This window comes from Ovis aries, chromosome 10 (assembly GCF_016772045.2).
Source record: "Ovis aries strain OAR_USU_Benz2616 breed Rambouillet chromosome 10, ARS-UI_Ramb_v3.0, whole genome shotgun sequence".
NCBI classification, from domain to species: domain Eukaryota; kingdom Metazoa; phylum Chordata; class Mammalia; order Artiodactyla; family Bovidae; genus Ovis; species Ovis aries.
In genome coordinates, this window is record NC_056063.1 from 8,481,803 (window position 1) to 8,506,467 (window position 24,665).

Consider the following 24,665-nt stretch of genomic DNA (forward strand, 5'->3'; position numbering starts at 1 on the left):
GCTACATAGCACTAAACAGAGTTCCCTGTGTTATACAGTCGGTCTTTGTTGTTCATTCATTTTTAAATATAACAGCATGTACCTAGACAAGATACCTTAGGCTAGGGTAACGAATATAAATGTATTCTAAGATAAGTTTCAAGTCGCTAAAACTTTCCTTAGGAGTGACATGATCACATTTGTCCTTTACAATAATCACTCAAATGTAGGGGGTTGGGGGAGAGTGGGAATGGATTATTGAGGAACAAAAGAGTAAATAGAAAAACCAGATGGATGAACACCACAATAATCTTGGTGAGATGTGATACCAAATTAGTTCTGCACAACAAAACAGGGCTCAGGGAACGTGTTTAAAAATATAATACAAGTCCTCTGGCATTGTATTTGAATCTTTAATTCACAGTGTTCAGCTCAAATAATTTTATTTAGTGCTCTTAATTGGTTGATAGCTACACATGAATCTGAAAAACAAACAAGAACAAAAACACATACTGAGTGCTTCTATTGCATGGGGTACTATCACTCAAATTCTATTATTTAACTCTGAAAGTGTGGGATTTCTATGTCCATTTTAGAGAGAAATAAACAGAAAAACACTACTTACTCAAGGCCTTTAGTTGGTGTGTAGTTAGCCAGTTAAATGAGTGGAATACTTCAAGGAATTCAGTATGAAATCAAACGTCTTCAAGTTCAACACCCTTTTCAGAGAAACAGACACATTTCAATAAAAGTGATTTTCTATCTACCTATGTTGAAAGTATTTTTAGCAGTTAATAATTCCATTCCCTTCCTGCTGTTATTGACAGGGATAATAATTTTATGATGATTAAAATATATAAAAATATAATTATAATAGCAAAAGTAATTAGTGCATTCATATATATTTATTGTTAATATATTTACTACTTAATGTTAAATCAGTATGCAGCATATACTGTAGAAACTTTTTTATGATCTGTAAATCAAAGAATGTTTTGTGTGAGTGTGTGGATAGAAAGAGTGTTAAAGCGAAGTTTCAAAATCTGTTTCTTTTTTCTAAAATAAAACCAAAAAAAAGGAAAATATTAAGGTTAATTCATAGTATCTGGTTTAGTAGATTTCCTTTATCAGAATAGGATATTATAATTTGGGAAAATGGAAAATATTTACCAGCTTTTGTAAAGTATAACATATTTATTCATTTGTTCAATTCATCTTTATCATCCACTAAGAAAAACAGTAAAAGTGATCAGTCATATTCAAGACAATAAATAATATGCATTAGATAAATTAATAACTAATTAAAATCAACAATTCCAAAAAGTGATAAGTTCTAGGGAAGAAAACAAAGCTGAATAATGTACTGGAGAACAGAGTGAAACATGTCTCACTGGATCATTTAGATGCTGTTGTCTGAAATTCCAATCCTTTAGGTGAAAATTGATCAAAGTCATAAGCTATGCTTCATGAAGATCTGGGTGAAAATTGTTTTGGGATGTGGAAAGAACCCACAAGAGCTGCAAAAGAGGGATTTTATGTTGGGTAAGTTTAAGAAATAGCAAAGAAGTGCACAGGGATGGAGAACAGTATGAGGATTAGAGTAAAAGATGAACTTGGAGAATTAAGAGAATGGAGACCACATTAAAGAAAACATTTGAATTATATTAATGCTTTATCAGGAATCCTTTGGCAAGCTTTTAAGCAGAGGAGTGGCAGATGGGATTTATGTGTTTAAAAGCACATTTTGGCTGCTCTGTGAAGTGTGGGAGCAGAGCAACAACTTAGGTGACTCCTGGAATTGTCCTTATAGAAAGGTGGGAGCCAGAGGCTGGGGCAACAATGATAACTTTAAATCATATAGAAAGATACTGGGCAAAGAACAGGCTTAGGTCTAGAGGGAGCTACAGGTGAGAGGGAGGTAGGGATGCAGTTTAAATGATCAATTGATATTAATGCTATTCAGGCTGAAAATTGTAATTAAATTATGTGACTGGCTGTCATAAATGACTGAAATAATTGTGTGCCATTTTTAACACAAAGTAGGCACCCATGCATAAAACAGATTATATTAACACTTAATCCATAGTTCCAGTACAAACCACTCACAATATATGAGCATTTACATTGTACTTCTTCTGCACATTACTTGAACTCAGTCAGTTCAGTTCAGTTCAGTTCAGTTCAGTCGCTCAGTCGCTCAGTCATGTCTGACTCTTTGCGACCCCATGAAAATAATGTGAATAGCCACATTGCTGACAAAGGAAACTGACCTGAGCCTTGGTTCCAGGGTTTATTGAGGTTTGGTTACATAAGCATGTAGTGCCTGATGACTGACTTTACTTCCTCAGTCCTCAGCAGCTATCCCTTCCGAAGTTCGGAATAATACAATGTGGCTCAAGGACCTTGCCATTAAGCATACTAGTGCTAAAAACTATCTGGCTTGATCCAAGGCCACGAGTATGCAAAGACATGTTTAGCAAGCAAAATATTGTAAGTTCTCAGAAGCTATCTCCATGGAGAGGGTCAAGGGGCATTTTTTTGGGAGAGGGTGGAATGTATAGGGTTTGAATATTTCTAGCTTTTTAAGTTAATACATAACTGCCCAGCAGACTGAACTAAAAACCTCTATTGTGAAATAAACTAATAACTTGTTTTGAGATTATAGGAAGCACCTTGATACCTATTTTTGACAGAATAAAGAAGAGAGGAGGCTTGACTAAATGTAAACAAATCAAGTAGGTATTGTTCTATAAAATTCATGCTACGGATGAGTGGAGGTGGAGAAGAAATTGTGTGTGAATCATAGTCAAATGTTGATTCCGACAGATTGAAAGAAACAGATGAGGTGATATACCTACACACACACAAATGCAAAAATAGCATAGACCTGTCTGATGTAATATTTTTCCGTGTTCTAGGTAAGGTCTATACTCCTAGAACAAAGTTATACTCCTAGGATAGATTGTTGATAAGAAATTTTCCACAGCAAATTAACATAAAACTCAATGTAGCAACTATTTTGAAATTTATTTTACACCTTCCCCCAAATGGTTAGTGATGTTGAGTATCTTTTCACATTTATTGGCCATCTGTACCACTTTTTTGGTGAAAAAACCAACACAACATTGTAAAACAATTAAATTAATTTAAAAAAAATTATAAAAACTTACTTTCACTCACTCACCCAAGTCCTTCCTTATATATTCTTCAAAACATGAAAATTCAAGAACATCTATGTTTATTTAAAATCTAGAAGCAAGTGAGTAAAAAGTAATATAACCACACAGTAATACTAAAAATATGTAAGAAGAAGATATAAAAACTAAATAATCATGAAATAACATGAGAATAAACTACACCAAACTTTTCCATGCACACATGAACACACACACGCTGAAAAGATTATCATAGGGAGGAAGCACAAAACATGCATATATTGCTATAGAAAATTAAATATGTTAGTAAAGAGACACCCTCTATGTTTGGGATTCCCAGGCATTTCAATGGTAAAGAACCTGCCTGCCAATGTAGGAGATGCGTGTTTGATCTCTCAGTCAGAAAGATCCTCTGGTGAAAGAAATGGCAACACACTCCAGTTTTCTTCCCAGAGAAATCCCCTGGACAGAGGAGCCTGCAGGGCTACAGTCCATGGGGTTGCCAATAAGTAGGGCATGACTTAGTGACTAAACAATGTTACAAAACCTCCATGTTATAAAGATGTAGAAAGAAAAAGTTCTAGAAAGTAATGGTAATGCAAGATAAGGAGAATAAATGAACACATAGATACAAAGCAAGGAAGAAAAACTAACGTTAGAGAAAATAAGGTCTCATTAAAAGAAAATAAAAAAGAAAATAATGACAGATTTAACAAAAAATTGTTACATATATGACAGGAGAAAACTGACCAACTTTTCATAAAGAAGAGAAAGTTTGTAAAATTTAGAAAGAAATTTGCAGATACAAAAGAACAAAAATTATCCAAAAGATGAATATTTAACATATCTGCCCAAAAGAATAAATGAAACAGTCAAATATGTAATTCAGTATGATGTACCTAAAGTGGAGAAAGACAAATTGTTTGACTAGATGTTCAAGAAAATTATAATGCAGTTCAAGACATAGTGACACATGGCCAGTTAATTTACTTGAAGATAAAGAATCCCAAAGACAGCCAGCAAATCTTTATGTCAATCACAGGAAGGATAAACCAGGCTTAGTTCTGACTTCTTCATGGTAACATGCTCTACAAGAGGACAAATATGAGCAATATTTTCAGAAAACATAATGTGACCCAAAAGTTAAAATTTAGTTAAATTGCTATTCAAGAACAATAGATAGAGATAATTTCAAAGAACACCAGTCCCCAGGTTCATACACTTTTATAAGAAATAAATGATGTCTCAAGAATAAGAAGCAAACTGATAAGATTCATCTAATGCAACACTTTCCTGATATTTTCAGCAACACAGTTCATGAGCAGCCATTGAAACTCCATTTTCATGATTATAAATTCAAAAGCACCTACAGTTGTGAAAACAATGTACAGAACTTTTGGTCTTGTTTGACTAACTCCAAAAGTTAATAAGATGTTGTTGATACATCAGCATGAGCCTCTGAAGCCCTATATATTATTCAAGTTTGAATCCAGGATGCCATGGCAACAAGGATAACTCCAGGATTTGGTCTTTACTAAGACCCCAATCTTTGGTGGCCTGCAGCCTCGGCCTGCAACAACTTGAAGCAGGTCTTCAGTTCCAGGCCAGAGACTGAGGTCGAGTCACAATGGTGAGAGCCCCAAATCCTAATCAATAGACCAGAGGTGAGCGATAAGAGCCTAGATCTTCAGTTTTGCAGAAAAGAACTCCCACAAAGATGGAAAGTAGTGAAACAAAGTGTTTAAGAGGAGATGAAGAGTATGGTACGTGGGGATAGATACATGGGTAGACTCAGAGAGAGAGTTGCACACTCATGGCAGTTTAAATCACTTATGTGTGGCATTTCTTTCAGGTTTCCTTTGGCCAGTCATTTTGATTGGACTGGTTCAGAGTCCAGATTTGGTATACCTGAGGATCCTCCCATGTATGCATACACATCTCTTAGACACAATGAATTCTACCAAACAGCCATATGGCTAGTTAGCTCCATTGAGTATCACTGTCTTTTTGACCTCCAAGGGGCCTTTCTGTGCACATGTAATTGGGAAGGTCTCCTAATTTCATCTTCTATTTGAGCAGGGATCAACCTCCTTCTTTAATTGCCTGCTATTTTTGTCTTACAGTATAGGTCTACAGAGAACAAACTTCAAATGTTTGCCCCACGGACCCACCTATCTTCTGTCTAAATCCTATCTATCCTGATGCTTTCATTCCACAGTAGTTTCATATTCTGCCTTCAGTAGAGTTCAGTTCAGTTGCTCAGTCATGTCCAACTCTTTGCGACTCAATGGATCGCAGCACGCCAGGCCACCCTGTCCATCACCATCTACCGGAGTTCACTCAAACTCACAATCCATGGAGTCAGTGATGCCATCCAGCTATCTCGTCCTCTGTCATCCCCTTTCCCTCCTGCCCCCAATCCCTCCTAGCATCAGAGACTTTTCCAGTGAGTCAACTCTCTGCATGAGGTGGCCAAAGTACTGGAGTTTGAGCTTCAGCATCATTCCTTCCAAAGGAATCCCAGGGCTGATCTCCTTTAGAATGGACTGGTTAGATCTCTGTGCAGTCCAAGGGACTCTCAAGAGTCTTCTCCAACACCACAGTTCAAAAGCATCAGTTCTACGGCACTCAGCTTTCTTCACCATCCAATTCTTGCATCCATACATGACCACTGGAAAAATCATAGCCTTGTCTAAAAGGACCTTTGTTGGCAAAGTAATGTCTCTGCTTTTCTATATGCTACCTAGGTTGGTCATAACTTTTCTTCCAAGGAGTAAGAGTCTTTTAATTTCATGGCTGCAGTCACCATCTGCAGTGGTTTTGGAGCACAAAAAGATAAAGTCTGACACTGTTTCCACTGTCTCCCCATCTATTTCCCATGAAGTGGTGGGACCAGATGCCATAATCTTTGTTTTCTGAATGTTGAGCTGTAAACCAACTTTTTCACTCTCCACTTTCACTTTCATCAAGAGGCTTTTTAGTTCCTCTTCACTTTCTGCCATAAGGGTGGTGTCATCTGCATATCTGAGGTTATTGATGTTTCTCCTGGCAATCTTGATTCCAACTTCTGCTTCTTCCAGCCCAGCGTTTCTCAGGATGTACTCTGCATATAAATTAAATAAGCAGGGTGACAATATACAGCCTTGACATAACTTTTCCTATTTGGAACCAGTCTGTTGTTCCATGTCCAGTTCTAACTGTTGCTTTTTGACTTGCATATGGGTTTCTCAGGAGGCCAGTGAGGTGGTCTGGTATTCCCATCTCTTTCAGAATTTTCCGCAGTTTATTGTAATCCACAGAGTCAAAGGCTTTGGCATAGTCAATAAAGCAGAAATAGATGTTTTTCTGGAACTCTCTTGCTTTTTCCATGATCCAGTGGATGTTGGCAATTTGATCTCTGGTTCCTCTGCCTTTTCTAAAACCGGGTTGAACATCTGGAACTTCACAGTTCATGTACTGCTGAAGCCTGGCTTGGAGAATTCTTTGGCATTACCTTTCTTTGGCATTGGAATGAAAACTGACCTTTTCCTGTCCTGTGGCCACTGCTGAGTTTTCCAAATTTGCTGGCATATTGAGTGCACCACTTTCACAGCATCATCTTTCAGGATTTGAAACAGCTCAACTGGAATTCCATCACCTTCACTAGCTTTGTTCATAGTGATGGTTTCTAAGGCCCACTTTACTTCACATTCCAGGATGTCTGGCTCTATGTTAGTGATCCCACCATCATGATTATCTGGGTTGTGAAGATCTTTTTGTACAGTTATTCTGTGTATTCTTGCCACCTCTTCTTAATATCTTCTACTTCTGTTAGGTCCATACCATTTCTGTCCTTTATCGAGCCCATCTTTGCATGAAATGCTCTATACAGTCAGCAAAAACAAGACAGGGAGCTGACTGTGGCTCAGATCATGAACTTCTTATTGCCAAATTTATACTTAAATTGAAGAAAGTAGGGAAAACCACTAGACCGTTCAGGTATGACCTAAATCAAATCCCTTATGATTATACAGTGGAAGTGACAAATAGATTTAAGGGCCTAGATCTGATAGATAGAGTGCCTGATGAACTATGTTCTGAGGTTTGCGACATTGTACAGGAGACAGGGTCAAGAACATCCCCATGGAAAAGAAATGCAAAAAAGCAAAATGGCTGCCTGGGGAGGCCTTGCAAATAGCTGGAAAAGAAGAAAAGTGAAAAGCAAAGGAGAAAAAGAAAGATATTCTGCCTTACTATACAGTTAAACTCGTTTCCAAAATATCTTTAATTTCTTGTTCTCCAAAAAAAAAAAAAAAGGAATAGTGTAAGAGCAATGATAAAAGCAAAACCATTCTTTGGTCTGAATTATTTAACTTGATGATCCTTTGTGTCAAATCTTTGTCTTTTCTGCTTTCATAATTAAGGTCAGCATCCAGAGAAACACCCAAAGATGAAAATGACTTATTTTATGGCCAAGAATACACAATAAACTGGTCACAGAAATGCACCAGTTATTTTTAAAAGATCACTAAGATTCAATAAACTAATGTATATTGATATTAGACTTTATAGTCCAACTGACATTTTAAGAGTAAATTAACATTTAGTTGTTAATCCAGATTTTCCAGTGAAAACCTGGGACATATGATCAACTCAGTATAAACTATGCTAGATATTTTGCAATAATTCCTACAACAGTCTTGTGAATGTGTTCTTATTAATTTCATTTATCTTACTAGATAAAAGAGAATATTAAAACCTAGAGATGAGTGATTCATATAAAGTCTAAGTCAGTGTTGGATCAGGAATTCTAAGCGAAACCTAAGCCTATGGTTTGCACTCTTCAAAACACTTTTATGTAGATCAATAATTCATTCAGGACAATAGATATATTTTTAAACTATCATAACAATTGCATTATTTTTCAAGTTTATTTTTAATGGTTATTGAAGCCATAAATAAAATTATATATAAAGAAATAATGCATTTTTTTCAAAAGCAATATAATGTATTAAACGCACACAAACACACATATAGAGGGAGATAATCAGAATTTTTCAGGCATCTGTAGTTACATGGAGGATTGTCAGGGGGAAAAGTTAATAAGAAAAGTTCCGTGTAATATCAGCAATTTAGGTTTGTAGTAAGAAATACTTTAGGGGAAAGTCTATTACAACACACGGTTCTTGTTTGATTTGGCAACTATTTGTTTTATCATTTAAGCTTAAACAAGTCAATTCCCTGGTTACTCCTAGAGGGGAAGAACTGCTCTATTTATTTAGCAGGTGTTTCCCCCCTGCTTAATAGAGCTCTCAAGGCCTGCCCTATGAATGAAAAAATTAAGTACAATTTGGTTAAGAGGAGAAGAGGCATTAGTTTAACATGACAAATTGAGATGTAAGATTGGTCAGAAATTACTGGCTTGCTTTTTAGTGGTTTTCTTTTCAGAGGACATAGACATGACTTTCTGCTTTTGAGTGTTTCATTCATTTTAAGTATGTCCTTCAATCTCTGCAGTCTTTCTCTGTTATTATTAGATCAGCATCTCAGCTTGTAATGCTGCACATGTACAAACAAGACAACCATTTAAAGAGTGATATCCACCAACATCACCAGATCTACAAAATGTCTTAGAAAAGAATATATGGGATCGAATTTATTTCTTGTTCAGATTAGTCACAGAGCCGGCTATCAGTTTGTAAAGTTATTGCACAGTAACCTTTATAGACAAAAAACCAACCAAACAAAAAAACCCCCACTTTTCTTCATAAAATCAGAAAGGCTTCAAAGATTTATAAAAGCTTTAAAACCTAGTAGGATGCATAGGTGGGATAGAAAAAAGCTAATATTAAACATTTGCATTGCATTGAAATATTTTTATCTCAAATCTAGCTCTTTGGACTAATAATGGTATACTGAGTTCAAGACTCCACATATGTAGACTCTCTGCTCTAAACAAATAGCAAAAATAGAAAAAATATAGAGACAACAAAAAATGCATATATGGTCTTCAAAAAAAAAAAACAGAATATTTTTGAGTACTAGAAAGCTGACAGAAATTCAGAGCAGTGAGCATTGTTCACTGTGTACCAGCTGAGCTCTCAGTCCAGAGAAAAATGGGGAAAAGAAGTACAAATGGAGCATATTAATATGGATGAAATTTTCTCTAAGTTTTAAGGGATTCCAGAACTCACTTCTTGAAGCTGGTGGCTAGAAATCATCAAAGAACCTGAAGTATATCATTAGCAACCAGCTAGAGTCACAGGTTTTGGGAAGCTGTAGGTGAGGAGCCAGAAATAAATGGAGAAGCACCCAGCCAGTGTCCTTTCCATTGGTAACTGCATCTCTGTGAGCCTTAACATCATCTGAGGGGCACAAGTATAAATATGGAATCATTGCATAAGTTTTTGGAAACTAACAGTAGATATGCAAAGCAAAGGGATAGCTGCAGTGGGAGAGAGAAAAAATTAAAAATTACCCACTCAAAACTGCACTGCTTACAGAAACTAAAGAACACATTATTTTTTAAAAAGAGCTAATGTCATGAAAGATAGCACGTGAACAATCAGGACTAGTGTCTTACCTGAATGAATTTATCTTTATGAATCTGCCTAACACAGGCTTTAAAATAAGCATGTTCAAGTGCCCAAAGAGTGAAATGAGCAGACAAGATTGTGAGTTAGAGCTGATTTACTATTTTGGTTATCCTTTTAACAGTGTACCTTCCTCTGTTTCAGAGATAGAAAGATATTAACTGTACTTAGATTCCTTTGGGGTTGGAGTTACAGAGTGGGAGCAGATTTTGTTAATCAGATGCATTTGTTCAGACTTGTCAGGACTGAAACAGTAGAAGAGGTAGCACAGAAAGTGCCCATCCTGCAATGTGGGTTATAGCAAGTGCAACATGGCTCTGGATAATCAGTTCTGCTGGTGGCTACCTCAGCCGTGGTTAAAAAAAAATAATTATTACTGAAACCAAAGTTAATTTTGCTTTTCAATTTTTTTTTTTTTTATGGCTGAGTTAGTACTATCCTAATGTCAACACCTGGGAACATGCCTTTCTAATTTCCTGAATGTAATTAAGGTTGCAATTCTTTCTGTGAATCACTTCCTTCAATCATTCTGATCCTAAACTTTATATGGAAACAAACCCAAATACATACATACACACATAGACATGCCCAAAACAAGTAATGTTAGCAAAATTTTGAAGAATGGAAACAATGAGAGAGTAATCATGCCTGCAATTATAACAAGTACCATTAAAAACTAAAAGGTATTAAAAGATGTGGATGTATATATGTATAGCAATAGAACAATGGTAAAAAATATATAAATATAGAAATAATCTCAAATAACTATAAGAATTTTTGCATATGTTGGATTCTCAAACTAGTGGGAATATTGCTGTTTAATACATAAGGAAAGACTATGTATTAACTACAGGAAAAAAAGACAAATTAGGATAATTCTTTGTACCATCCCAGTAGGGGAAAATATTATCAAACTGAATGTACAAAATGAAATATTACAGTTACTAGAAGAAACCATGATGAATTCACTTAAAACTGAGAGAAGGGAAAAGCATTCTGATTATGAATAAAATCCAAGAAACAATAAAAACAAAATGTAATAAATTGACTGTATAAAGCTAATACAACAAGAAAAATATCCTGCCTGACAAATACAGTATAAGCAAAGCAATTGTAAAAATACAAAACTGACAAAATATTTGCAACATGTATCACAAACATATGGTTAATCTCCTTTTGAATATAAAAAGATTACTAACCTAAGGAAGAAACAATGATCATTTTAAAGGTAAAACATATGAAAACATTGTTCAAAGAAAAATAAAAATGTAGCCCTTTCCAGAGATGCACAGCTTCTCTCAACAGTTTTACAGTGAAATACATATTCTTCTTCTACATGATAATAAAAATACAAACTTTATCAAAATGCTATAAATAATAATGCTGTTGAGGCACAGTCATTCCTTGTGGGGGAAATGGAAAATTGTCCAACAAGGAAGGCGATCTAGTCATATTTACTCATATTACAGAGGTTTTTATGATCAGAGATCATACTCATGAGATAAATCCTACATACTTTCCTGCTCATGATTAGAATACATTATTATAATAAAAAATAGTAATTTTCACTTTTTTGTTAGAGCATAGGATTGCAAGCAATTCATGTTGCCATCATAATTCATGATTATCTGTGTTATAAAATATCACACAGCTCTATTAAAAAATAGTGAGAAATATCTCTGTATATGGGTAACTAATTCTGGGTTACCTTAAGTGGAAAAATCAAGATGTACATGATTTTATCTTCTGTGTAATAAAGAGGAAAAGTAAGAATATATTTTCAAAAATGTGTATAAAGATATGCTAGAAAATATGCATAAAATGATAAAGCAAATCTATACAGAGAGAGCAAAATGATGAGGTGGATGTATATAAAGGTAGAAGCAAGATTTTCTATAGTTATATTTTGTATATTTTCACACTTTTAAAACACATAAAACTGTTTCACTCTGCTTCACTCTGTATCACAGGCTCTGAGTTCATCCACCTCATTAGAACTGACTTAAATAGGTTCCTTTTTATGACTGAGTAATATTTCATTACATACATGTACCACACGTTTTTATGCATTCATCTTAGTGAAAAAGAAAATACTGGAAGTTTGGAAATATGCAACCAAATTCTATGTAACACATTCATAGCACAATAAAAATGACAATATATTTGAAAATAAATCATACTAAAAAACTATGGACTCCAAAGTTGCTTGCATATTTTGGAGATTAACCCTTTCTCAGTTATTCATTTGCTCTTATTTTCTCCCTTTCTGAGGCTTTTGTTTTTACCTGGCTTTTAGTTTCCTTTGCTGTGCAAACGATTTTAAGTTTAATTAGGTTCCACTTGTTTATTTTTCTTTTTATTTCCATTATTCTAGGATGTGGAGAAGGCAGTGGCACCCCACTCGAGTACTCTTGCCTGGAAAATCCCATGGATGAAGGACCCTGGAAGACTGCAGTCCATGGAGTTGCTGAGGGTCGGACACGACTGAATGACTTCACTTTCACTTTCATGCATTGGAGAAGGAAATGGCAACCCACTCTGGTGTTCTTGCCTGGAGAATCCCAGGGACAGGGGAGCCTGGTGGGCTGCCGTCTATGGGGTTGCACAGAGTCAGACACGACTGAAGCGACTTAGCAGCATCAGCAGCAGCAGGAGGTGGGTCATAGAGGATATTGTTGTGACATATGTCAAGGAGGATACTCTAAGAGTTTTACAGTTTCCTCGCCTTACATTTAAGTATTTAATCCATTTTGAGTTTACTTTTGTGTATGGTGTTAGGAGGTGTTCCAGTTTCATTCTTTTCCAGGTAGCTGCCCAGTTTTTCCAGCACCACTTATTGAAGAGGCTGTCTTTTCTCCATTGTATATTTTTGCCTCCATTGTCAAAGATAACATGCCCATATGTGTCTGGGTTTATCTCTGGGATTTCTGTCTTGTTCCATTGGTCTATGTTTTTCTTTTTGTGCCAGTATCATACTGTCTTGATGACTGTAGCTTTGTAGTATAGTTTGAAGTCAGAAAGGTTGATTTCTCCAGCTCCATATTTCTTTCTCAAGAATGTTTTGGCTACTTAGGGTCTTTTGTGTTTCTACACAAAATGTACAGTGCAGCACTATTTGCAATAACTAGGACATGGGTGCAGCCTACATGTCCATTGACAGAGGAATACATAAAAATGTGTGGTATATGTATGCAATGAAATATTATTAGTCATAAAAAGGAAACTATTTGAGTCAGTTCTAATCAGGTGGATGAACCTAGAGCCTATTATATGGAGTGAAGTAAGTTGGAAAGAAGGAAACAAAGATCATACATTAATGCATATATATGGCTTCTAGAAGGATGGTACTGATGAACCTATTTGCAGGGCAGCAATGGAGAGACAGACATAAGAACAGACTTGTGGACACAGTGGGGGAAGGAGAGGGTGGGATGAATTCAGAGAGTAGTTGAATGTATATGTTGAAACGTATATATTCAGTTCAGTTCAGTCGCTCAATCATGTCCGACTCTTTGTGACCCCATGACTAGCAGCATGCCAGGCCTCCCTGTCCATCACCAACTCCCGGAGTTCACTCAGATTCACGTCCATCGAGTCCGTGATGCCATCCAGCCATCTCATCCTCGGTTGTCCCCTTCTCCTCTGCCCCCAATCCCTCTCAGCATCAGAGTCTTTTCCAATGAGTCAAATCTTCGCATGAGATGGCAAAATTACTGGAGTTTCAGCTTTAGCATCATTCCTTCCAAATAAATCCCATGGCTGATCTCCTTCAGAATGGACTGGTTGGATCTCCTGGCAGTCCAAGGGACTCTCAAGAGTCTTCTCCCACACCACAGTTCAAAAGCTTCAATTCTTTGGCACTCAACCTTCTTCACAGTCCAACTCTCACATCCATACATGACTACTAGAAAAACCATAGCCTTGACTAGATGAACCTTAGTTGACAAAGTAATGTCTCTGCTTTTCAATATGCTATCTAGGTTGATCATATACATTACCATATGTAAAATAGATGGCCAGTGGGAATTTGCTGTATAATGCAGGGAACTCAAACCTTGTGCTCTGTGAGAACTTAGAGGGGTGGGGTGGGGTCAGGTGGGGTGGGAGACAGGAGGAGATTCAGGAGGGAGAGGACATGTGTATACCTATGGCTGATTCACATTGATATATGGCAGAAACCAACATAATATAGTAAAGCAATTACTCTCTGGTTAAAAATAAGTAAATTAAGAAAATATGAAGTGATTAAAAAGTTAATTTACAAATATATTTATATTCCTAAATTTATGATGTTTTGTGTGTATCTACAAGTCCAAATGTCTAAGCTCTAAAAAGAACATTAGAGTAATACTAAAGAAAGACAAGTAGTTGACATTATAGAACACAAAACCCAAAATTATTAATTAAAATGTACAAAAATCTAAAAACTAGCTCTTAGGTTTCAAAAAGCTAAAATAGCAACCTGACTTCCAAAACTACCAATATAGAGACAGAGAATGGTGATGGGAGGAAACTGAAAGAGAATGGAATGGTTTTCTAGGCAAATATAAATTATCAAAATTTAAAAAAAGAAAATATAAAAATATTTGTTTTAATTGAGGGTAAAAAAAAAAAAAGAAAAGAAAAGCAGGTTAGAAATGTTGTACAGAGTTAGAGTCTAACATAATATGAATTGGGTCCCCTGAAGGAAGCAGAGAAAAAATTTGACAAAGACAAAGTTTGACAAAATAGTAATAATTTTGTATTTGCATTCATATATTTTCCTTAAAATCATCACAGAAATCATAAGACAATTTGAAACTGCCTTCAAATTAGAGTACCTAAGAGTTTTAAGCTCAACAACCTTTGTTACCATGATTCAATTCCCAATGATATACTGTAGGAAGCATGATCTTGGTACAATTTAATAAATTAAGCTCTGTGCTCTAAGGAGTCAACCTTAGTGTACAAATTTCCACTTTTGTTTACCTGCAGGATTATGCTAGTTCTGACCCCTGAGTCAGAAAAATATAACTTTAATCAGTTTCATAGACCAGTTTAGAGAATAATATGCTAATACATGTTCTCCTTAGTGCGGTATGCACAAGGCAATGTAGCAGCTGCTATATCTGGTTGAGCATTGGTGTTTTTTGAAGGAATTAGTAAATTTTGATTGATTTTTAAAAAGAGCGAAAAAAATTACCAGTAAGACTGTGGAAAAATAGAAAGCACCAACAATTGAAATAACTGTATATTTACTTCTTAAAATGTAAGGAGTTAACCATATAATGTAATTTGATAGAGTTAATAGTAGGTGAATGTGTATTTATGTCATATTTGTTGTTTTTGTTTTTTGTTTGTTGTCAGTAATACACAATGAAAAATTAAAAACAGAATAAAAATTATCCAGATGTTTACCAAAAGACACTGCCACCTCCCAAGATATGGGATGAGCAGCACTCAGTGGGAGTGATGGAAGCACACACAGCTATGGGTCCTTCTCAGGGCAATGACCAAGAGGCTTCACTTCTGGCTCTTATAAAAAACAAAAGAAGAACAAAAGGTCTAAAACTTTTTGAAGAAGTGTTCTTTTATTAGAAAATCTACTTTTAAAGCAAATACAGCCTTGATTAAGTACATATTACTATCAGTAGTTGCATTCTTAAATATTAGAGAAAATCAACCATTTCCCATCGTTAAAACAACACAATGACTTTTAATGATCAAGTTTGTTGCCTAATAATGTTTACTTAAGTATTTTGTGTAGTATTATAGTCAGTATTTAGACATAGCTTATGATTATAATAGAAAACATTACAATTGTGGGTAAGCTACATTTCTGTGGATCAGAAATTAGGTGACCATGTTATCAACAGAGACTGGCATTTACTATATGACAGGGATACAATCATAATTATTAATCAACTTTTCATATACAAGTATAGACATCACATATAAGGTATGTGATCATTGTGCATCAGTTTCTTATTTTCCTTGAGAATATTTAGTGAACATGTTTCCAAAGCCAAAAAATGCACCATTAAGCTATCCTTTACAATAGTCAGAAAATATTCATTATTTATTTAATAGCCCATATTGCAGCACTTTGATTAATGCTGATTTTGTATTACATTTTCTCATGAGCATCTGTAGACTTACATTTTAATGCACATAGTCTATGTAATTAAGTGAAAGACACATTATAAGATTCCTTTATAAACTAAGCAAAAATATTTGCACCTAGTTACATTATAATGTCAAAATTGTTGAAGCTCTAATTATAAGTTCTGAAAAAGCAGTCTTTTCTGACAGCTATTTGCATTAAAAATTTTCACATATTTGTTGTATAAAATATAGGAAATTACTATAAATTATATTCTTTTTAAATAAAATGTATGACTAATATAACATCTCTATAGCTCTATAGAATTAAATTTTGTTTTATGTATGTTTGACTTGAGATTGCTATTAGAAACATAAATATTGCCTGAACCCTCATGAGTCCTTCCATGAAAATTCATTGTTTTTTTTTACTGACAGCATATCTCAAAACACTGCAAAATTAATGACCCCAAAGCATAACAGTCATAATCTTACTTTCATCTCAAAAATATCTTTACGAATTCAAATAAATGATAGCCATGATAACTGTGGTGGTTTAATCTCTAAGTTGTGTCCAATTCATTGTGATCATGGACTGTAGCTCTCCAGGCTGCTCTGTGCATGGGATTTCCCAGGCCAGAATACTGGAGTGGGTTTCCTTCTCTAGGGGATCTTTCTAACCTGGGGTCAAACCCATGTCTCCTTCATTGTAGATGGTCCCCTGCATTGCACATGGATGCCTTAGCATTGAATCATCATGGAGACCTCATAATAAGTATAATACCTGCTCAAATGTCTGGAATAATATTGTCTTTAATAAATATAAAAAATAGTTATGAAATTATAATTTAATTTGTTCCAATTACCTTGCTCTTAATTTTTTTTAAATTTAGATTATCTGATATATTGGGGAAAACATTGTTTTCTGAAGACTGAAGACTAAGTGCACCAGCTTATATGATAAAATCTCTGTCACTTGCTTTACATTTATGTTTAGCTTACTTGATCTTCTTGAGCCTTGGTTTTTCCACTTATAAAATGATGAAAATAATTGTATCTAAATCATAGGTTGTTGTGATAAATAAATGGAAATGTGAAGAATTAATTAGTATAGTATTTGATAATTATTACTACAGTTTTAAACATTCATTTGTATTTTATACCTGCTTACTTTCAAAAAGAATTTATGAAAGTGATTCTTCTACCCCACTCAGTTTATGTATTTAAGCTAACATTGTACTGATATTTGAATATTCTCATAAATTGAGAATCCACAAGTAACTTATCTCCCAATCCCAATACCAACTGAAAGAGAAAAAAATATTTAAAAAATATTAATGTGACTATGTGTTCAAACATTTCCACAAAGATTATGAAACCATTATCACAGAAGGATGGGAGAGAAGGACTAACTCTGTAAGATGAGATAAGAGAGCTAGAAGGAATGATTTAGAACTTTCTGTAGCATCTGAAAGATTTGGATTCAATGGAAGTCATTGGATGGTTTTCAACAGGGAAATTACAGGACTTAATTTATGTTACTTTGGAAAAGGTATGTTAATTTATGCACATTAAATGAATGTGTGTAAAGTGAATTCCAGAGTCATGTGCAGAGTGGCCTAGTCATGAAATGATGGCATGCCATGTCAAAAAAAAAAAAAAGAGGATATATGTATACATAAAGCTGGTTTACTTCATCATAAGGCAGAAACTAACACAATTGTAAAGCAACTATGCTGCTGCTGCTGCTGCTAAGTCGCTTCAGTCGTGTCCGACTCTGTGCAACCCCATAGATGGCAGCCCACCAGGCTCCACCGTCCCTGGGATTCTCCAGGCAAGAATACTGGAGTGGGCTGCTGTTTCCTTCTCCTATGCATGAAAGTGAAAAGTCAAAGTGAAGTCGCTCAATCGTGTCCGACTCTTAGCGACCCCATGGACTGCAGCCCACCAGGCTCCCCTGTCCATGGGATTTTCTAGGCAAGAGTACTGGAGTGAGGTGCCATTGTAGTCCGATTAAAAAAAAAAATGGATTTAGTTAAGGAGAGACTTTGCTCAAAGGAATTACACCTTGATTCTGATATGTGCAAGTGCCTCCAAAATCAGGTTGAAAAGGGATTTTTATTTTATAGGGAAGAATAAACAAAACAAATCAAAAGTAAAAGAGTAAACAAAACCAGAAAGAACAATGAGTGAGGAAATGGGATAGCATGTGGAGAAGCAGAATGAAAGGGTAGAGATGGTGTGATGGGATAGTATATATTAGAATGTTTTACCCTGAGGTATCCTCTGAAGGGGCCAATAAGGAGAGCTTGTTTAGTGACAGGTTGTAAAGACACTTAGCATGGCTCAGGCTGAGGGTGGGTCAAAGTTCAGGAGTCTGTGGAAAGATAGAAGCAAGTCAGTCGGATGGGCATTTTCTTCCAATTGATTAGTGGAGACAAACAATTCAGAGATCATTATGAGGCAAGAAATGAGAAGGGTCTGTGTCTGATCTTTTCATTGGTAAACAGAAAGGCATCCTTGAGTTATGTAAGTCCTGCAGGGAAGGACGGTTCTTTGCATCCGCTTTCATGTTTCACAGAACATGAAAAAGTCAGAAGACTCCTTTACTGTCTGTTTCCCAGGACCATAGAGCTTCAGTGTAGTTCAATGCTGATGGTGGACAAAACAAAAGTGGCGGAGTTTAATGAGAATGAAATATTTATTAAGAATGTATAATATTTCAATAATTATTCTAGTTACTTATTATACGGAATTTAGCAAAAAAAAAAAAAGGAAATCTTTCATCATGGAATTTTTATTCTATTGGGAGAACATAGAGGCTAAACAGACAACAGACAAAAATACTGAGAATTTGGAATTGACATATAGACATTACTGTGTTTAAAATAGATAACCAACAAGGACAAACTGCATAGCACCAGAAGCTCTGCTCTATATTCCGTAACAACCTAAGCAGGAAAGGGATTTAAAAGATAATAGCTACATATTTACATATAAATGAATCACTTTGTTGTGCAGCTGAAACTAACACAAAGTTGTTAATCAACTATGTGCATATATGTGTGTTAAGTCATGTCTAACTCTTTGCAACCCTATGAATTGTAGCCCTCAAGGCTCCTCTGTCCATGGAATTTTCTATTAAAATACTGGACTGGGACACCATGCCCTTCTCCAGGGGATCTTCCTGCCCTAGGGATCTAATATTTAGGGTACAGATTATATGGTATCTTGTAGATCTTTGTTAACATTTACATTTTATTCTAAATGAGATGGGAATTAAATAGAAGGAATTAATAAGAAGAGTGACATAGATTGGCTTGTTTGTAAAGAATTTCTGGGGCTGCTGTGGGAAAGAAAAGGAGACAAGCTAGGAAGCCTTTGGGTTAGTGCAAGAAACACAATAGCAGCTTGTATTACAAAGGTAGCAGTGTTAATCGCTCAGCCGGGCCCTACTCTTTGCAACCCCATGGGCTGTGGCCCGTCAGTCTCCTCTGTCCACTGAATTCTCCAGGTAAGAATCCTGAGTAAACTGCCATTTCCTTCTCCAGGAAGTCTTCCTCACCTAAGGATTTAAACCAGGTCTCCCACATTGCAGACTGATGAGCCACAAGGGAAGCAGTAATTGTACAGAAAAATGTTTTTAAAAAAATTGATCAAAAACTGTGTTGGTAAATTGATGGTTATGTGGAGTGTTAAGTAAAGAAGAGAATCATGAGTGACTTTCAAAGTTACTACTTTAATGCTTGGATATAAAACCATGAGTGGAAGGTGTTAGCAATGGTGTAAGATTTCAGAAATCTGTTCTGGACATATTATGTTTCAGCTTTTGAGATTATTAGGGTGCCAAGAGAAAAGTGAGCCAAATTGCATCCGCTTTTCAAATATGAGTTTCCGTTGCTAAGCACAAAGATACTTAATAGGTATAGCCTTCTATTTTGTCATGAAGTTAAAATGTCTACAATTTTGGATTCATTGTCATATAGATAATATTTATGAGACAGAATGAGATCCTCAATGGGAAAAATGAGACAGAGGAAACAGATCCCAGGTATAGACCAACATTTAACTGATTTAGAAAAAAAAGGATAAAATAGTGATGATGATATTTCTATGATAATCATGGTAACAATGTTAGAAATAATATTCATAACGCAGCAGAATGGAGTTTCTGTTCTCTTCTATCTTCTGTTTCCATCACTCAGATTATCATGCCTGCATCAAAGATATACATTGCAAGAAGAGCCAGTTTATCAGGAGAAATGTTACTTTTTCTTACAGCTATTTTACTGTGAAGCATCTGAAGGAAGCCTGGAAGAAATCCTCAGCTGCTAGGCTGCTATAGTTGGAGGAGACTCAGAGGAAGATTTTATATGGAACAATCGGTGAACTGATATGAAAGATTGTGTGTATGTACAAATTATTAGGCTCTGTTTTTGTTTTCTTACTAATAATATATTATATTTGCATACTCTTCCAGAAATAACAGTGTATAATGTTAATGATAATACCAATACTAATAACAGCTAGCATTTATTGAATCCTGAATGATACCAAGCTCTTTCTACAAACTTTAAATAAATAAACCATGTAATCTTCATAAAATAATTTAGTTACAATATTTTTTTCATTTTTCATCTAAAGAAAATGAGATTAAAAAGTGACAGAAATCAATTTGGTTTCATAATTTTGCTCCCTGCTTTCATTATCTGTCAAATGAAGAGGAAAGTAGTACTATTCTTAAATACAGCAGAATTATGAGATAGGAAAAGGGAATACCAATACCTTACATTTACTGCAGTCAAGATAATACCTGATGCTTTTGTTGATTCTACTGATGTCAGCTGTGCTCAGTTATTGAGTACATACTATGAGGGAGGGAGCATCCTAACTGCTTTATAAGCATGGACTCTGTTAATCTTCATAATGGCTTCATCATGAAAATCAGATCTTGGGTGACAATAAATTATCCAAGATTAGGAAATTTGTGAGTAGCAGGATGGGAAATGTAAAACTTAGGCTTTGGGTGGAGTGATTGTGCTCTTAAACATTGCTTTAGATGGCATGATAATCAAGTATGTTTTTTTTTTTTTTTCTTTTAGCCTTGCTATTTATTTATTTATTTATTTTTTAATAAATAAGAGAACTGAAGTACAGAGATGCTAAGCAGATTGATCAAGGTCACAGAGTGGTCTAACCCACTAGTATGTGATGTCTACCAGTGACTGTAGTGTGTTTAATTCTCCAGATGCAAGAGTACATTAAATATTATCAGTACTCTCATTGGCTCTTCTGTATCAGCAGACAAAGTATAGTAAAGCAGATGGGTGTTACACTCTACTGGTTAGTCCAGAAATATCAAAATTTGTGGAAAATCAGTTTTACAAGGAGAGGTTCTCACTAAAATTTTGAGCTTCCTAGAGAAGACCTGGGCAAGAACAGATGTTGGAATATAAAATATCAATTATATCAGCCCCTGTGGTAACTGTTAGGGATCATCTGTCTATAATTAAAATCTAAATTTTATCAAAATTCTTTGAATAATTTTGCATTGGACAAAACCATTTATGATAATTATATATATATATATATATATATACTGTGAAAGAGCAAAAGAGATCAGAAAGTATATGTCATTATCCATCATATCAAATGCCAGTTGTCAGTAGCCTAAGGGAATGGGCAAGCTGTTTTCTTGCTTCTGATTTTATTTATGTAACTGAACTTGTTTTCTGTGGGCAATAATTAAGTTATATGCTGTTATTAAATAAAAATATTATTATTTTATACTCTAGAGAAGGAGGACAGATGATGATGTGAGTGATGGATCATTTGAGGTGTGAGTTTTTTATGTAGAAAATCAGAAATACCTGTGGCGGATTCATGTTGATGTATGGCAAAACCAATACAATATTGTAAAGTAATTAACCTTCAATTAAAATAAATAAATTTATATTAAAAAAAAGAAAATTAGAAATAAATTCCAAAAATACTCTATGCTTGAATCCCTATGATCTTTCATTCCTAGGTTACCTCCTTTATTTAATAGTGTACACCTAAATTGAGCTTTTTCCTATTATATTGTAATGAATAACACCCTCCCATAATTATTGATTAAATCACTGCAGATGGTGATTGCAGCCATGAAATTAAAAGATGCTTACTCCTTGGAAGAAAAGTTATGACCAACCTAGATAGCATATTCAAAAGCAGAGACATTACTTTGCCAATAAGTTCCGTCTAGTCAAGGCTATGGTTTTTCCTGTGGTCATGTATGGATATGAGAGTTGGACTGTGAAGAAGGCTGAGCGCTGAAGAATTGATGCTTTTGAACTGTGGTGTTGGAGAAGACTCTTGAGAGCCCCTTGGACTGCAAGGAGATCCAACCAGTCCATTCTGAAGGAGATCAGCCCTGGGATTTCTTTGGAAGGAATGATGCTGAAGCTCAAACTCTCATGTGAAGAGTTGACTCATTGGAAAAGACCCTGATGCTGGGAGGGATTGGGGGCAGAAGGAGAAGGGGATGACAGAGGATGAGATGGCTGGATGGCATCACTGACTCAATGGACGTGAGTCTAAGTGAACTCTGGGAGTTGGTGATGGACAGGGAAGCCTGGCATGCTGTGATTCATGGGGTCCCAAAGAGTTGGATGTGACTGAGCGACTGAACTAACTAACTAAAATCAGTAAAGTGTTACAATTATTTGTTTTACTAATAAGCAGCTAGAATTCAAGCTTTTAAATTAAGAGTTTATATGTAAAATCTTATTTGTATTTTTAATATTTTATTTCTACTAATTGCACATGACATAGTGAAGACATCTATTACTCAAAGAGATAGTACACTGGTTTATTAGAACGTGCCGTCTTTGTTTGCTAGTGTTCTGTGCTGTGCTGAGTCACTCAGTCATGACCAACTCTTTGGGACCTCATGGACTGTAGCCCGCCAGGCACCTCTATCCATGGGGATTCTCCAGATAAGAATACTGGAGTGGGTTTGCATGCCCTCCTTCAGGGGATCTTCCCAACCCAGGGATTGAACCCAGGTCTCCAACATTACAGGAGGATTTTTTACCATCTGAGCCTCCAGAAATTATGATTATATAAATATAATCATATGATACTCCTTGCACGATTTTTTTCCCCTTTTCTATTGGTGAAAGTCTGTTTTATCTGTTTGTTAGGATCTTACACGTCGGATGAGCAGATGTTACTCTATTTTAAATGTCAGGAACCAAAGTAATGATGCAGCTTATACTCCAAATGTAAGAATTTCTAAGCAATATTTAACAATATAAAAAATACCTTCATATCAATCAGTGCAACTAAAGAAATGTTAATTGAAAAGCAACAATATGCTTAGCATTATCTGATACTTCATTGGATATAAGGGAATAATTCATAAGTTTGCCTTTATTGTAAGAGACAGGCATTCAGAGACTATCAGACAAATGGTGTTTATTACAAAATCAGTACAAAACACTTTGGGAGTTTAAGAAGGAGAGAATTTATCTTATTATACTATATAATTAAATATTGCATATTATTTGGAATATAACAAATGAACTCAAAGTACAAGATTGGCACTTTATTAAGAATTTTTATTTTCTATACAAAGGAGGTAAAACTTAGAACCATTACAGTGCTGAGTGCAGTGTCCAGAATTGTTCAACATAAATCTGAGTATTAAATTACCATTTGATAAATACCTGAATGGTTTAGTGGATTTCCTTACATTCTTCAATTTAAGTATGAATTTGGCAGTAAGGAATTCATGATCTGAGCCACAGTCAGCTCCTAGTCTTGTTTTTGCTGACTGTATAGAGCTTTTACGTTTTGCCTGCAAAGAATATATTCAACCTAATTTCAATATTGAACAACTGGTGATGTCCGTGTGTAGAGTCTTCTCCTGTGTTGGTGGAAGAGGGTGTTTGCTATGGCCAGTGTATTCTCTTGCCAAAACTCTGTTAATTTTGCCCTGCTTCATTTTGTACTCCATGGCCAAACTTGCATGTTTCTCCAGGTATCTTTTGACTTCATACTTCTACATTCCAGCAGCCTATAGTGAAAGAATATATTTTTAGAGTGTTAGTTCTAGAAGGTCTTGTAGGTTTTCATAGAACTGTTCAACTTAAGCTTCTTCAGCATTACCGATTGGGGCATAGTCTTGGATTATTTTGATATTGAATGGTTTAACTTGGAAAAGAACAGAGATCATTCTGTTGTTTTTGAGATTGCATCCAAGAACTGAGAGCGCCAGGCTGTGACAGCACAGCCAGGAGTGGCTGAGGAGCTACCCACGCCCGAGGTCAGGGGCAATGGCTGAGGGGAGCTACCCTATGCTGGAGGTCAGGGGTGGCGGCCAAGAGGAGCAACCCCACCTCCAAAGAGTGGCAGCTGAAAGGAGCTAATCCATGTTGAAGGTCAGGTGGGGTGACTCATCCAAGGTAAGGAGCAGTGGCTGCACTTTCCTGGAGCAGCCGTGAAGAGATACCACATGTTCAAGGTAAGAGAAACCCAAATAAGATGGTAGGTGTTGTGAGAGGGCATCAGAGGGCAGACACACTGAAACCATATCACAGAAAACTAGCCAATCTGAACACACGGACCACAGCCTGGTCTAACTCTATGAATCTAAGCCATGTCATGTGGGGCCATGCAAGATGGATGGGTCATGGTGGAGAGGTCTGAAAGAATGTGGTCCACTGGAGAAGGGAATGGCAAACCAGTTCAGTATTCTTGCCTTAAGAATCCCATGAACAGTATGAAAAGGCAAAATCATAGTATACTGAAAGAGGAACTCCATAGGTCAGTAGGTGCCCAATATGCTACTGGATCTCAGAGGAGAAATAACTCTAGAAAGAATGAAGGAATGAGC